We start from the raw sequence: 15,087 nt of genomic DNA, 5'->3' as shown, positions 1-15,087 counted from the left end.
GGAAAAAGAAAGAGAGGAGGGAAGTAAGAAGAAGAAAATGAGCCATTGCCATGGTTAGGCGAAGGAAAGACCCCCCCTTCAGACATCTCCCCCCGTCCCTGTGGAATGCTGACCGATGTGGTTTTAAAGTTGTTTGTTTTTGTATTTTCGGCACATTTTCCCCCATGAAAGTCACCTGGCCTCTCATGCCTTTTCTCCCAACTACTTTGGACAAATCTGCATGGCTACGCCACTGTCCTGGCACGGCAACACACACAAGTCTGTGTCATGCCAGAGCTATCTAATCATTATAAAGTTTACTTTCAGTCTGATATCTGTAACACACAATTAATTTGTACTTTTATCACATTGTTTGTATAATTTATATTATACTACCTTTCTCAGAAATAGTGTCAAAATCATGTACCGTACCAATAATCAGCAATAGGCTTCATTTAATACGGCCAGGGGCATAGCCAGGATTTATGGGGGTTGATTTTGAAAAAGTGGGCCTGTTTATTTCCCTAAAATTTTGAACTTTTTTGACCAAGAAAGCATAAAGAACCTGTTTTTTTTCCTCGCTACGCTCGCAAAGTGAACCGTTTTGGCTTTCGGTGATTGGGGGGCGACCACCCCTCACCTAAGCCCCTAATAACGGTTTTCATTTTAAAATATTTTCCAAATTCCAGACACCCCTATTCATATCATTTTTATTGTGCCTATTTATTATGTAATTAATATAAGGCATATCATCATGATCATTATACAATGCAAAAAAAAAAAAAACCGTACACCACGTTTTGACTTAAGGGGTACTACACCCATTGATTTTTTTTTGCATTTTGTGAAGAAAAAAAAAAAAAAAAAAAAAAATGGACAAAGTGGTTTTCAAAATGAAGCGGCAAATCTTCTCGATTTATTTGTGGCATCGGTATCAATGTAGCTTACATGCTTTTAAAGGTAGAAGCCAAAAGGTGGTACATCACTGATGATTTAAATTCACTTCATTTTGGAAAGCTTACTATCGACGGATTGCGTTAAAATTTTTGATATGTATTGCTAACACATTAGGAAATAAAGTTGATATGTACAATGGGAATAAGTGGTTCCTGATTTCTTTTATGACTTCATGAACTTGGTGCTCCACAACTATCAAAAAGGAACTGGTTAAAATGCTTCTATCTTCAATGTTGAGCTATATTTTGTATTTTTAACTTGACATTATTTCACTGAAACTTAATTAAGCCATAGGTAACAGGCTACCACAACCATACTACAGCAATGTTGAAAAAAATTGTATTTCTTGTCACCTATACCACCATATTGGGTAATTTTCCGTAAGCTTAACTTTTGTGATATTTATTTGTGAAATCCATCTCAACTAGGCATTCTAAATTGTACTCACCATTTACATCCCAAGGTATATTAGTATATCCACCTTGCACTTCTGGATATCCAGTTAAAGACAGAATATCAAAATTTTGCCTCATTATGATATCACAGACTCTCACATGTGTATTCAAAATTGATGCTTAAATTTGACCTGAACCAATTGAACTATAACCTGACATACGGTGACCTAATAGCCTTTTCTTCTCCTTACAACACATTACATGTATAGTATTAAATTGACTAATGACTATGCATCCATTGTATAAGTGCTTATTTAATTTATTCAGTGTTATATTTTGCATGCACCACTAGATTTTCTATAGAGAGTATAACAAAGGATTTAATGTATTCTATTCATGTACTCTACTTGAACATGTTGAATAGAATAAATTATGGTTTGTTATGAAACACACATCATGACTCATGAGTTACTAGGATACAGTAAACAAAAAATATAGAGGGCTAAAATGACTTACTAAAATGCTTTAAAAGCACTTTGTATGTAGATATATTTTATAAGTTCAGGACAAGAGGTGGTGAACATATTTATGTACTTCATAAATTTGCAAGAAAAAAAAAGAAGAGGGGTACTGATGAAAATCAGGGTATAGTTCACCCTTAAGCTTCACATATTAATAAACCTGGACTTTACAAATACACTCAAATAATTATACTTAATTATTTAAGGGGTACTACAGCCCTGCCCAATTTTGTGCCTATATTTTTGCATTTTTCTCAAAAAATTATCGCGCATTGGTGACAAGTCAGATATGTATATTATAGGGGCAGGGACTGCAACTACTGCACTGGAAATTTTATTTAGCACAGTCCACAGACAACAGTTGTAGAGTTACAGTCAAAAATTTTGGATTTATATCTAGCCTTCATTTAAATGGCTTCATTAAATTGTGTACTTTCATTTTGAAATTTTTTTCAAATTCTCAGACAACCCCCTGCTTGCGCAAACATTTTGAAATTATATCATCCTCCCCTATCAAAATACCCTGGCGCCTCCCCTGCTCCTGACAAGACAGGATTTCTCATTTCAACCCGCTCTGAAAAGAAAACGGTTTGGATACCACACAGGTTTTATATAATATTTTCCTATAGATTGACCCAATTGCTGCTACTAAAAACATACTGAAATAGATTATTACTGTCATCATTACATGTACCGGTACCTTACAATGCTACACAAGGTAAGTGATTTTTGGTACATATTTCATTTTGCTCACCATGTAGTCTGCATGTGTTCATAAGGGTCTTTGTAATGAGGGTAAAATGGGGAGGTGCAAGAAATTGTTGGACAGTCGAAAGGTTGGGAAACAATTTTTGGCCAATATAATATATGGTACCGATTTGGAACGCCTAATTTCAATATGTTAAAGAGAAAAATAATGAGCTTTCACATACCAAAATCTGCATTTTGATGGGGTAAAGTGGGGGGATGTCGAGTCTGTTTATCAGATTGTGTCTTTCACAATTTGGTGATTGATTTGGTGAGGCTTGTGGATCCACGTCTGGGCGTTGTGCCTGTGTGTAGCGTCACGTACTATAAAGGGGCTGTGCAATAATTATGAGCCCCGGGGTAAAATTTCCAAATGGCTCGTAAAATCGCTTGCCCCGGCCTTTGCGCATGCCAAATTTTAGGGATACCAATTTATAAACCTTAAATGGTCTATATACATGTTGCGAGCGCAACAAGCAGGAAAATTTCCATATTTAGGGGAAAGTGGGGTAATGCCGGACTGTGGGGAATCCCGGACACGTCAATTGCAGCTAAATGGAGAAGGTGGCACTATTATACTACCTTAGGGTATTAGCTACCTCAAGGTGTACCTCACGTTTACAACTACCAGCGCTTTGGGTCTCGTCTTCCTTTGTGAAAATTACGAAAAAACAGAAATTTTAATTTTTGACTTTTTATCTGAAAAGTGATTTATTAGCTGGCTGACAGTTTATATGCGACAAGGGACACAGATTAACTATGGATGAAAATTATGTTTGATACTTGATTGTTAGCTGGATGTATGAATTCTGGTATCTTAAAAATGGATTAGTAGAACAAGCACTGAAAAAATAAATCGAGACCGCGAGGGGTAATCCCGGACACACATGCGTCTCTATACAGATGGGGTAATGTCGGACACTTGTTATTTCGAAATTATAGACAACAACAACAGTTCCCATAGTTGTATGCTTGAGGTAACAGAAGTACCTAATACATTCAGGGGATTATCATCCTACTCCACTTTCCCTCTTAGCAACAATCATGTGTCCGGATTACCCCGTGTCCGGCATTACCCCATCATTTTTTTCCATTTTGTTTTTTAATTATAATAATAAATAATAAATTTTGGATTTATAAAGCGCCTTTCTCCAGATCTTAGAGGACTCAAAGCGCTGTAATTTCGCTGCAATGGTGAATCATCACAATCAGATCGCATCAACTAGGTTGCTGCGAGCGGCGCACACCTATCCGCATTTAGATTGTAACATCCACCAATTAGGCCTATCTGTGCAGCTCCCCAAATTCCATTGGGTGAAGGAAGTTATTTGATAACCAAACAACTAATCACCGATTTTTGCGATACAGGAGGAAACCGGAGATCCCGGAGAAAACCTGCGAGAGCGAGCATGGAATCGGGATAAACCAAGTGCACATGAGTCCTTGGGCGCGCCGGGCTTGAACCCGGGACCTCAGTGGTGCAAAGCGAGGGAACTACCGCTGCGCTAACTCGCCCTCCCCTATTATGACTTATTAACTATAGATGTTGAGTTATTAAAAACTGGTTACTAGTTAGAACATTACTCCTACTTTGCATTGATATGATTTTCACTGATGAACTTTATTCAATCTTGTACCTGTGTAGCCTTAAGGGGGTACTACACCCCTGGCCAATTTTGTGCCTATTTTTGCATTTTTCTCAAAAATTATAGGGCATTGGTGACAAGTAAGATATGTATATCATAGGGGCAAGGACTACATGTACAACTACTGCACTGAAAATTCAGCAACTCAGGGCAAGTAGTTATTGATTTATTGATCAAATATTGGTTTTCCTTCATTTTTGACTGTAACTCCACAACTGTTGTCTGTGCTAAAATAAAATTTCCAATGCAGTAGTTATAGCCCTTGCCCCTATAACTATACATATTTTACTTGTCACCAATTCGCTATAATTTTTGAGAAAAATGCAAAAATAGGCATAAAATTTGGCAGGGGTGTAGTACCCCCTTAACAAAAGGTGCCCGGGATTACCCCACTTTCCCCTAAAGCGTTTCAGTACCGTACTGTTTTCCTAAGCCTTTTTAGAGCGTTTTATTTAAAAGGCGCCCCATGAATGTGTGCCAAAAATTGCTTGCCCCCCCCCCCTCGGCTTGCCACAAATTGCTTCCCCCCCCCCTTTGGCTCGCCACAGCCCCTAAAAAGGCTAAATCACACTGCACTGCGCTTTTTTTAGGTAAGCTTACAATGTCAATGACTGTATGTTCTGTCGGTCGCCCCCACCCCAGCCTAACACTATGAAAATGTGCCAATTTGAACTGACTACTGCCAGATCATTCTTTTAGAGATAGGCCTATCATTCAGTAAATATAACAACACAAACCTCGATTCCAGTAAACAAGATACGTGTAAATTATTGTAATCGACTTCCAACTCGATCGCTTTGTTGTTGCTGCCGGCTCTGTGCAACAACTGTGCGGTACTTTTAGAATTTCAGCATATGGTTTCAGCCAGCTCGACCAAACTTGAGTTCGTCCCTTTTCGTTTCACACTCTCTAGACATAGTAATCAAAAACATGAACAATTTAATTATACATTATTACATTGCTGTTCTTTTGGTAAGGCAAAACAAAAATGATTGGCCTCAAATTAAAAGAGTTGGGTAAATAAAGATTTTATTACATATTTATTTGCTAAAAGATAGTGATAGGCCTACACTTTATGAAACGGTCACAAACTAAACATCTCAAAAAAATAACTAACCCCCCTTAAATAATGACCATTATTCAAAATCGTGCGATTGTGTTACAAATCTGTAAAATGCGTTGGAAGCAGGTTTCATTGCTGCATATTTTGACCTCTCATTTGTAGCAATTGACTAAATAGTGACGTCACAGCGTTCATTTAAATCAATGCAACCCAAGATTTGAAAGTACCGGTATTATGGAAGGAAATCTGTGTAATAATATCTAAGTGTTTTACGGTATTGCATGTAAGTGCAATTTTTCAAATCTGGACCTCACTACATTAAATTGACCGGTGTTTTATTGTTTTCTGGGTTATCGTATCAAAATGTGCAGAAATAAACTCTGCTTCAACGCATTTTACAGATTTGTAATACAATATTCACTTTTTGAATATGGTCATTATTTAAGGGGGTAGTTACTTTTTTTGAGATGTTTACTTTAGGCCTATACCATTTATATCTCTTTTTTTTTTTTCTCTCAAAAACAATATAAATGTTTTAAAATTCCTTAATGCCTATATTTATGCCTACAAGTAATTTGCCCCATAACAAAGGCCTAAGAACATAATTATTATCACTGAGTGCAGAAATTGGATATGAATATTTTGAAATCAAAGTAAAGTGCGCATCAAAGTCGGCTGATTTTTGGAAAACATCAACGTCAAAAATGAATTTCCTTAGTATGTTCCATTTATCCCAATTGTTTGAAATTTTAATATATGGTATGTGAAACCTTTCTGAAGCTACCATTGAATCCGACAAAATTAAATTTTGCTTTGTTCAAGAATTACTGCCTGTTTAATGGATTTTTTGACGATCGCTCATAAATCAGTAAATATAGGCCTATTGCAATAGTCTGATCTGCCACCATTTAGCTAAAATATGAATCTTTCTTAGCATGTAAATTATTTCCGTCTACATTGAATGAAGCACTTGAAACGGTATTGGTAAATCAAGCCTACACATAATATTATATTTGGGTAATTGCCTTTTCATTTTCCTACCCCCAAATCGCGTAGTGTCCCTTTAAATTTGATTTCTGGTACGGAGAAATGAAACCCGTATCTATGATCGCTCTGCGCATATTCGGTTCAATTAATTATCGCCGCGCTGCGCATATTCAGTTCAATCAATTATCTCCGTCAGCCAATTAGCGCACCGTACGTATTCAATCAATTATCTCCGTCATCCAATCAGAGCGCACGACGGCCGGGGCCTTCCAGATGCCGCGTGGAAATCTTTCTTTTGCTCATCGGATTCGTTTGATAGGCAAGTTTTTGAGATTCGCTGTTAAAATATGAGAAGTAGGGATTAACGCCGGCCCTGCGAGAAGCCCGGGTTAATCCTGAGTGGATTATTTATCAACCAATATGGAGAAGTAGGGATTAACGCCGGCCCTGTGAGAAGCCCGGGGTTAATCCTGAGTGGATTATCAACTAATATGGAGAAGTAGGGATTAACGCCGGCCCTGTGAGTAGCCCGGGGTTAATCCTGAGTGGATTATCAACCAATATGGAGAAGTAGGGATTAACGCCGGCCCTGCGAGAAGCCCGGGGTTAATCCTGAGTGGATTATCAACTAATATGGAGAAGTAGGGATTAACGCCGGCCCTGCGAGAAGCCCGGGGTTAATCCTGAGTGGAGTATCAACTAAATAGAGTAGTGTTCCTAAGGCCTCGTATCCATAGGCTGTTCCCTTGTGGCGTGTGCCCTTGTTCCGTGTTTACTTTTTCCCATGTGACCTGCCACACAGATAACTGAACCTTTGTTTTGCTTAGTGGCCGTAGCGGCCACTAAGCAAAACAAAGGTTCAGTTATCTGTGTGGCAGGTCACATGGGAAAAAGTAAACACGGAACAAGGGCACACGCCACAAGGGAACAGCCAATGGATACGAGGCCTTAGAGTTACATCAACTATAAGTCCGAGGAGTACTGTGGTATTTGGGAGGAGGTTATCTTGGTGAGTTATATATTTTGTGTGTTTGGGAAGAGGTTATTTTGGTGAGCTATATTTTACGAGTAAGAGAGGAGGCTATTTTGGTGAGTTATATATTTTATGATTGAGGGGAGGAGGCTATTTTGGTGAGTTATATAGCTGAGTAGTATTATAGAAGCCATTCACTAGTAGAAAATTTAAAATGAGAATTCTTTCAAAGCGATGAGAATTGGACAAAAGTATGAGAATTGAAATTTTTCTCATCCAAATGAATGAGAAATGTTAATTAACGTGTCAACCACCTGTCACATTGATTTAAATGAGGAATTTAAGTTTCAACCGTCATCCTTGCGTTCTATATATAACTACAATCAAGTGATAATTTGCTGGGATGCTTCCATAGTTGAATGACTCTCCCCGCTACCCTTACTCAATGTTGTATAACAAACGCCGCATTTTTTTAATGTGATCTATGTTTGCTCCAACATTGATCGGTGGGGGAGGGAGAAATTCAAAAATTAAATAGGTTGGAAATTATACAAATAAAATATCCTATGGTGAACTTCATATGAACGACTTTATTGACCGAGGGTGCGAAATATGCATATGCAGTTATTAGGCTTGTGAATGTCTATAATAGGAGATAAAAACAAAATCAAACATGTTGAAGGAAACACAAACATTGATACATGGAACAGGACATCAAGCGATCAAGATTTATTAATTTAAAATATTTCATATAGACATTTTAACATTATACAATGGGGTGTTTGCACGGAAGGTTATTAGTTCAAATCATCCTCCAGACACGCTCCAGAAGACATACAAAATGCATGGAGTTCAAGCATACCAATCGCCTGCTTAACTGGCATTGATCAAAGTAATTCTTTTGTACTCTTTCTTTTGAAAGAGAGGAAGAAAAAAAATGAAAGGAAGAAAGAAAGAAAGAATTAAAGAAAAAGAAAGAAAATAAAATAAGAAAAAGGAATTTTACATGGATTCGAACTTATAATCATTGGGGCAAGAAGCAGAGTATCTAACGACATGGCACTGGGAGAAGTTGACAATCACTCTTGATTTGAGCGTATTCATTGCTACTACATTGTGCGGATCGGAATGAATGAATTCATTAAAATTATGTTTTGATCATGTACGGCATTTTATCTAAAATATATTTTGAATATACACAGTCACTTTACACACCTTTTTGTGTGCTATATGTTTATAGGTTATTATTGGGATTGGGATTTTAAATTTATTCTTTCACGAGGCGGCATTATCACAGACAAACACTGTATAAGCTAAAAACTCGACCCTCATCACTAGATGCTGTCATATAGCTCAGTGGTAGAGCATCAGACTGCTAATGTCAATATCGTTGGTTCAAGTCCTCCTGTCAAAAATGGTTATATTTATGATTTTAATGCTTCTCTACAATGTGTTCGAATTTTACGTTTATTTATTTATTTATTTATTTATTTATTTATTTATTTATTTATTTATTTATTTATTTATTTATTTATTTATTTTGTTTATTTATGTAAATAATTTGATATCTTTGAAAGTGGTATTTGAGCAATTGAAATTTTGATTTTATAATCCTATGGGGGCATTTTGAACCCCCACCCCTCCCAAATTGCCAAACGCACAACACCTATGAGTTTGCATCATACATAATGATCAGTACGTCCATGTCATCATCATAAAAAAAAAATTCTATGTATACCTGATGCCGGCAACTAGACTACTATAAAAAAAAAATAGTATCACATCTTTCCTGCTCAATCAAAATAATACTTGCAAATATATCATAGTTTACTAATCTAATCCTGTAATATAGACCTGTAATATCACCTGTAATATAGGTGATCATTGTTTATATGGTTTGTTATGGTTGGGATTAGATTAGTGTCCGATCTCTGTAATGTAATGTAAATGAAGCATATTGATATGCAGGAAGAATCGATCAGGGCACTAGCGTTATTGTCCTATGAGATGTAGGGCCTAGTGCGAACTGCCCAAGCTGATTGTTCATTTAGTATCATAATCTATTAGGGAAAGATAAACACTATTCAAAATATCAATAGACAAGAAGAAAGGGATTTAGAGACTTGTAATTGAGTCATGCATGATTTAACAGAAGGTTCTTTCCAAAACCCAAACGTAATGATGATCGGCCGTCCCGCCACAAATTGGTGTCAGAAGTGGGATTGAGCATTACAAGCAGACCTAAAGGTGCAGTTATCATGGCGGGGAGAGAAGTAAGGAATGGAGAAGGAGGTGACGATGGGGTCGGAGGAGCAGAAGGAAGCATTGGAGGATGGACACCCTGGGAGAGTAGGAGAGGGAGGAGGAGAGAGTGGGAGCGGGAGTGGGAGTCGTGTGGTGGAGAGGAGGACGTGTAAATATCAGGAGGCATGTGAGACTATGAAGGAGGAAATAGAGGAGCTAGACGGTTATATTGAGGCCCTGTCAGACATCTGTGTTAAAATGGAGCAAAACTTGGGGGTATGAGTAAGGAGGAGGAGAGAGTAGGGAAATATGATACGGATGGGAGAAGTGAGGAATTGCCACCGAGAGTGGGGAATACATATGAGCGCTATATAGAGCGCAGTGGAGGTGGAAAGCGTAGATTGGCGGGATATAAGAGGGCGAGAGGAGACGGGGGATGAACCAGGTGTGGATGGAGAGAATCATTGTCCACAGTCTGAGACATTAGAGTTTCTGGAAGGTTGGACTGACTCTGAGAGTGATTCTGGAGATAGCACTGAGGAGGAGGAAGAGCATGGGACCGATAATGTGGATGCCATAGATGCCAGTGTGTATGGGAGATTTGCCCAGGGTGATCGAAGTGGGCCGAGGATTAAAGATGGAGGAGTGGTGACTGTGAATAGGACGGAGGAAATAGGTGTAGATGTTAGGGTAAATAATGAGAGGAATTCAGCTATCCAGAAAGATGAGGCAGAGGTGGAATACCAGTTTTCCGTGCAGCGGGCGCAGATTGAAGATGTTAGACAAGCGATAGAGAGGCGGTTGGAGGAGAGACTGGCTAATATAGTAGAAGAGGCACAAGGAAAATAGATAATGAAGTAGAGATTCTGGAGGCAATGAAGAAAGAGCATAGGATGAATGTGGAGTTGTGGGAGAAGGAAAAGGGGGAGGAAAAAGGAGAGATATATATTCAAAACATACAAAGTGATCGCCGGAAGTGGGAGTTGGGCAAGAAAATAAGTAAATTGGAGGAGCAACGAGCTACTTTTGAGGCAGAAGTGGAAGAGTGGAAGAAAATTAAAAGCAGTGAAAGACAGGAGATAAATCTCCAAAAGGAGGTGAATCAGCGACGAGGGGAGGAGTTGAGGAGAAGATGACAGAGATGGATGACAGGGAGGCTAAGGTAGAAGCACAAGTAAGGAGAAAGTTCACGCAGGAGCTAAAAGAGAGGGAGGAGCGTGAAATTGCTGAATTTGAGAATCAGCGATTGTTGTGGAAGCGTAAGAGAGAGGAGTGGGAAAGTGGAGTGCAGGTGTGGGAGGAGGAGAAGAGTAAGGAGGGTGAGGAGCTTGATGCCCGGAGGGTTGTGTGCGATAGACGGGACAGAGAACTGGAGCAGAAGGCTGCTGAGCTGAGTAGTGAAGCAAATAAGGTTGAGAGACGGCGTGAGAAGTTTGGAACTGAAAAGAGATCTTGTGAACAGGTGTTCAGAGAGAAGCAGGCTAAGTTGAAAGAATGGGAAGCGGAGTTGAAAGAAAGGGAGCAGAAAATAAGAGACTTAGAAAACCAACTAGATGAGAGAAAGTGGATTATCAACTAATATGGAGAAGTAGGGATTAACACCGGCCCTGCGAGAAGCCCGGGGTTAATCCTGAGTGGATTATCAACTAATATGGAGAAGTAGGGATTAACGCCGGCCCTGTGAGTACCCGGGGTTAATCCTGAGTGGATTATCAACCAATATGGAGAAGTAGGGATTAACGCCGGCCCTGCGAGAAGCCCGGGGTTAATCCTGAGTGGATTATCAACTAATATGAAGAAGTAGGGCATTAACGCCGGCCCTGCGAGAAGCCGGGGTTAATCCTGAGTGGATTATCAACTAATATGGAGAAGTAGGGATTAACGCCGGCCCTGCGAGAAGCCCGGGGTTAATCCTGAGTGGATTATCAACTAATATGAAGAAGTAGGGATTAACGCCGGCCCTGCGAGAAGCCCGGGGTTAATCCTGAGTGGAGTATCAACTAAATAGAGTAGTGTTCCTTAGAGTTACATCATTTAAGTCCGAGGAGTACTGTGGTATTTGGGAGGAGGTTATTTTGGTGAGTTATATATTTTGTATGTTTGGGAGGAGGTTATTTTGGTGAGTTATATATTTTATGAGTCTGGGAGGAGGCTATTTTGGTGAGTTATATATTTTATGATTGAGGGGAGGAGGCTATTTTGGTGAGTTATATATTCTTTTACGTTTGAGGGAGGAGACAAATTGTGAGCCAAATTATTTACTTGGGAGGAGACGAGTTTTACATTATAGTAGAGGAAAGTGAGGATATTTTTTATGGTAAAGGGATGTGACAAATTTTGATGTTCAAAATGTCCCCTTTTATTTTCTTAAACTATATTTTAGAGCGGAGTTTATTTTTGTAAGTGCAGTGAAATGAGATAATTGATTTTCATATGGTATATATTTTATTATGTTATGTGATGATAGGTACAGTCTGTTAGAATCATATTATTGTTTTATTATGTTGTAATTTTAAAATGGTGATGATACATAAAGATGCATACCTCAGGTGTGACATTTTGTTATGTATTATTGAAAATCTGGTCAGCACCTAGAGGGGAGGCATGCTGCCCAGATTTTCATTTGGCAAAAAGTAGTTGTGTTTTATAGGATTTCTGACAAATTTTATGATGATACCTTACCAATACATGCTTGCATGTGTTCGTAAGTGTCGTTACTATTAGCATGCGCTGAGCGGAGCCATGCTGCCCAAATTTTCATTTTGTGCTGTTACGAGTCGCACTTGACTCAAGGCCAAAATCACCTTTTACCCGAACTCACACGAATGCACAACACAAATACACTGTTTGATTATGCTAACAAAATCTAAGTCTTTAATTGAAAGCACGTTATTATTGGTACAATATATGACAACAAATGCACATACACAATAATCAAATATAATCACTCTTTAACTATTTAGTACTTAGCCAGCATTCTTCTTCTTGGTGATCATAAAGTTCTTGCAATGTTCTGGACGGCTGATGTATATATCCTTAATCACTTGTCCTGCGAAAATCAGCAAAGTCCTTTGTACACTTGCATTGATAAATCCATGCGTATAAAATCCTTATACGAAAATGGTGCTCTCCAAACACGTTTATAACTCCTTGCGCAGTTCTATACTAAACTCCTTGCGCCGTTAACTCCTTGCGCAGTTCTCCAATACTAAACTCCTTGCGCAGTTCTCCAAATCTCTTTACTCCTTGAGCTGCTTTCTCCAAACTTGGTGCTCTTTCCACCTTTCACACAATATCTTCAGGAAGCAGGACTGCGATGCAGTTGTCCCCACTTATTTTGACAGTTGCGTTGAATCAAAATACCAGATTTCAGCAAGTCGACAGAAGAATATATATTCCTTTCTTGGAAGTACGTTCTTTGACGTATTCTAGATCTTCTCCGACAACACTGGTAAATAGTAGTTCTTTGACTACATAAAATATTTCTGGTTTGCAATTTCCTTTCTTTGAAGGAATTGGACTGTAAGCATATTAGCTAGCTAGCCCAGATCAACACTATCAACTGTGAAGAAATATGTTTACCTTTTCTTATATATCAGGCCCTGGGAAATCCCAAGTATTAATACACATGATGAGAACTTGGAAATTCCCAAGCCTTAATTATAACATTAACCTTTCTCATTACATCACTTCTTGAGGGGAAATCCCATTACATCACTTCCTGAGGGGAATCCCATATATGATGTCATCTTTACTTTACAATCTCTAGGGTATTCCCATATGATCCAAAATTAGAAATGATTCAATTTGTTTTTGATCAAGTTGATGCGACAGGGGAAATCCCTAAAATGTCTCATAAAATAGATTTTAATTGTAAACAAAGATAATCAAATTAAATTACTCAGGGCACATCACACCTCCCCTGAAAAGAATAAAGTTTGAATGTAATGAAAACTTTCTTCATTGTTTTCTTCTTTTACATCAACTTCAACATATTATTAACTTTGAGTGCTTAACTCAACATACACAGTGACTACTTGTCACACAAGTTCCTTTTTAAAGGAATTTTTGTTTTTTTCACTTTTTATGCAATTCTCGCTATTCGCAATAAGAGCGCCGCCAGCAGTTTGCGATGTAATCGTGATGTATCATGGGAAAAGGTCGACATCAAGTCGCGCAATACGAATATTACCATGCTATTACATAGGAACACGTGACAATATTTTTTAGTTTGTCAAAATAAAGGTGTTACACGCGAATCGATACTTAATAATACTTATTCCTAATGTGATTTGAAATGTGCACAATTAATTTTTTCTCTATCGATTTGGGTGTAATACCGTTATATTGACAAACTAAAAAATATTGTCACGTGTTCCTATGTAATAGCATGGTAATATTCGTATTGCGCGGATTTGGATGTCGACCTTTTCCCATGATACATCACGATTACATCGCAAACCGCTGGCGGCGCCTTTATTGCGAATAGCGAGAATTCTGGACAAGGCATCAGCCATTACATTGTTTTTTCCCTTAATATGTTTGATGTCCAGATTGTACTCTTGCAAGGTCAAACTCCACCTCACCAGTCTTTGATTTTTGTTCTTCATCCTGTTGATGAAGGTGAGGGGATTGTGATCTGTGAAAACAAGCACAGGGTATACTGTGGTACCCCAATACACATCAAAATGTAGCAATGATAGACACTCCTTCTCAATTGTGGAGTAATTTCTCTGGTGCTTGTTGAATTTCCTTGAAAAGTAACAAATGGGGTGATCTATTTGATCTTCACCCTCTTGCATCACAACACCTCCACAGCCTATGTCACTGGCATCAACAGTCAACTTAAACTGCTTCTGAAAATCAGGTGCAGTAAGTACTGGTGAACTCGTGAGTATAGATTTGACTTTGTGAAAAGCATTTTCACACTGTTCTGACCAAATGAATTTTGCATCTTTCTTCAACAAATGAGTCAAAGGACTTGCTATCTCTGAAAAGTTTGGACAGAACTTTCTATAATAGCCAACCATTCCTAGAAATCTCATGAGTGCCTTCTTGTTTACAGGTGTGGGGTATTGCTCAATTGCTTCAACTTTGGCTTTGATAGGTTTCACCTGACCTTGACCTACAACATATCCCAAGTATGTGACTGTGGCATGGCAAAACTCACTTTTTACCAGATTGACTGTCAATTGTACTTCAGACAGCTTCTTAAACAATTGTTGGAGTTGTTCCATGTGTTGTTCCCAAGTTTGACTGTAAACAATCAATATCATTAATGAATATATCCAAATTACCAATATCAAACTTTCTACTATGCGTTCAACATAGGGACATTTAGTGGGCGGGGCCTAAAATTGGACACTCAAGTGGGCCCATTGAATGTCAATTTGGGTTGCTGTAAATTGATTTTCCTCACAGTATTACTATAGAACCTAATGAAGCCAATATATTAAGTGGTACCACCTTTCTCTGTGTGGTGGCGCTCTAACATGGTTCTAATAATGAGCAAAATTATTTGTTTGTTAAACTTGTGACATATGCTTCACATCCCTCTATGTCTGCCACAATTTGA

General features: G+C 38.4%; 1 protein-coding gene across 1 annotated transcript in view; it reads right to left on the bottom strand.

Moving 5' to 3' along the window:
• LOC140140587 (uncharacterized) overlaps positions 1 to 15,087 on the bottom strand; it is a 51,803-nt gene that overhangs the window by 27,197 nt on the left and 9,519 nt on the right. The window lies entirely within an intron of this gene.

The sequence above is a fragment of the Amphiura filiformis genome, chromosome 19, assembly GCF_039555335.1.
Source record: "Amphiura filiformis chromosome 19, Afil_fr2py, whole genome shotgun sequence".
Lineage (NCBI taxonomy): Eukaryota > Metazoa > Echinodermata > Ophiuroidea > Amphilepidida > Amphiuridae > Amphiura > Amphiura filiformis.
This window is presented reverse-complemented; position numbering and strand designations above follow the sequence as displayed.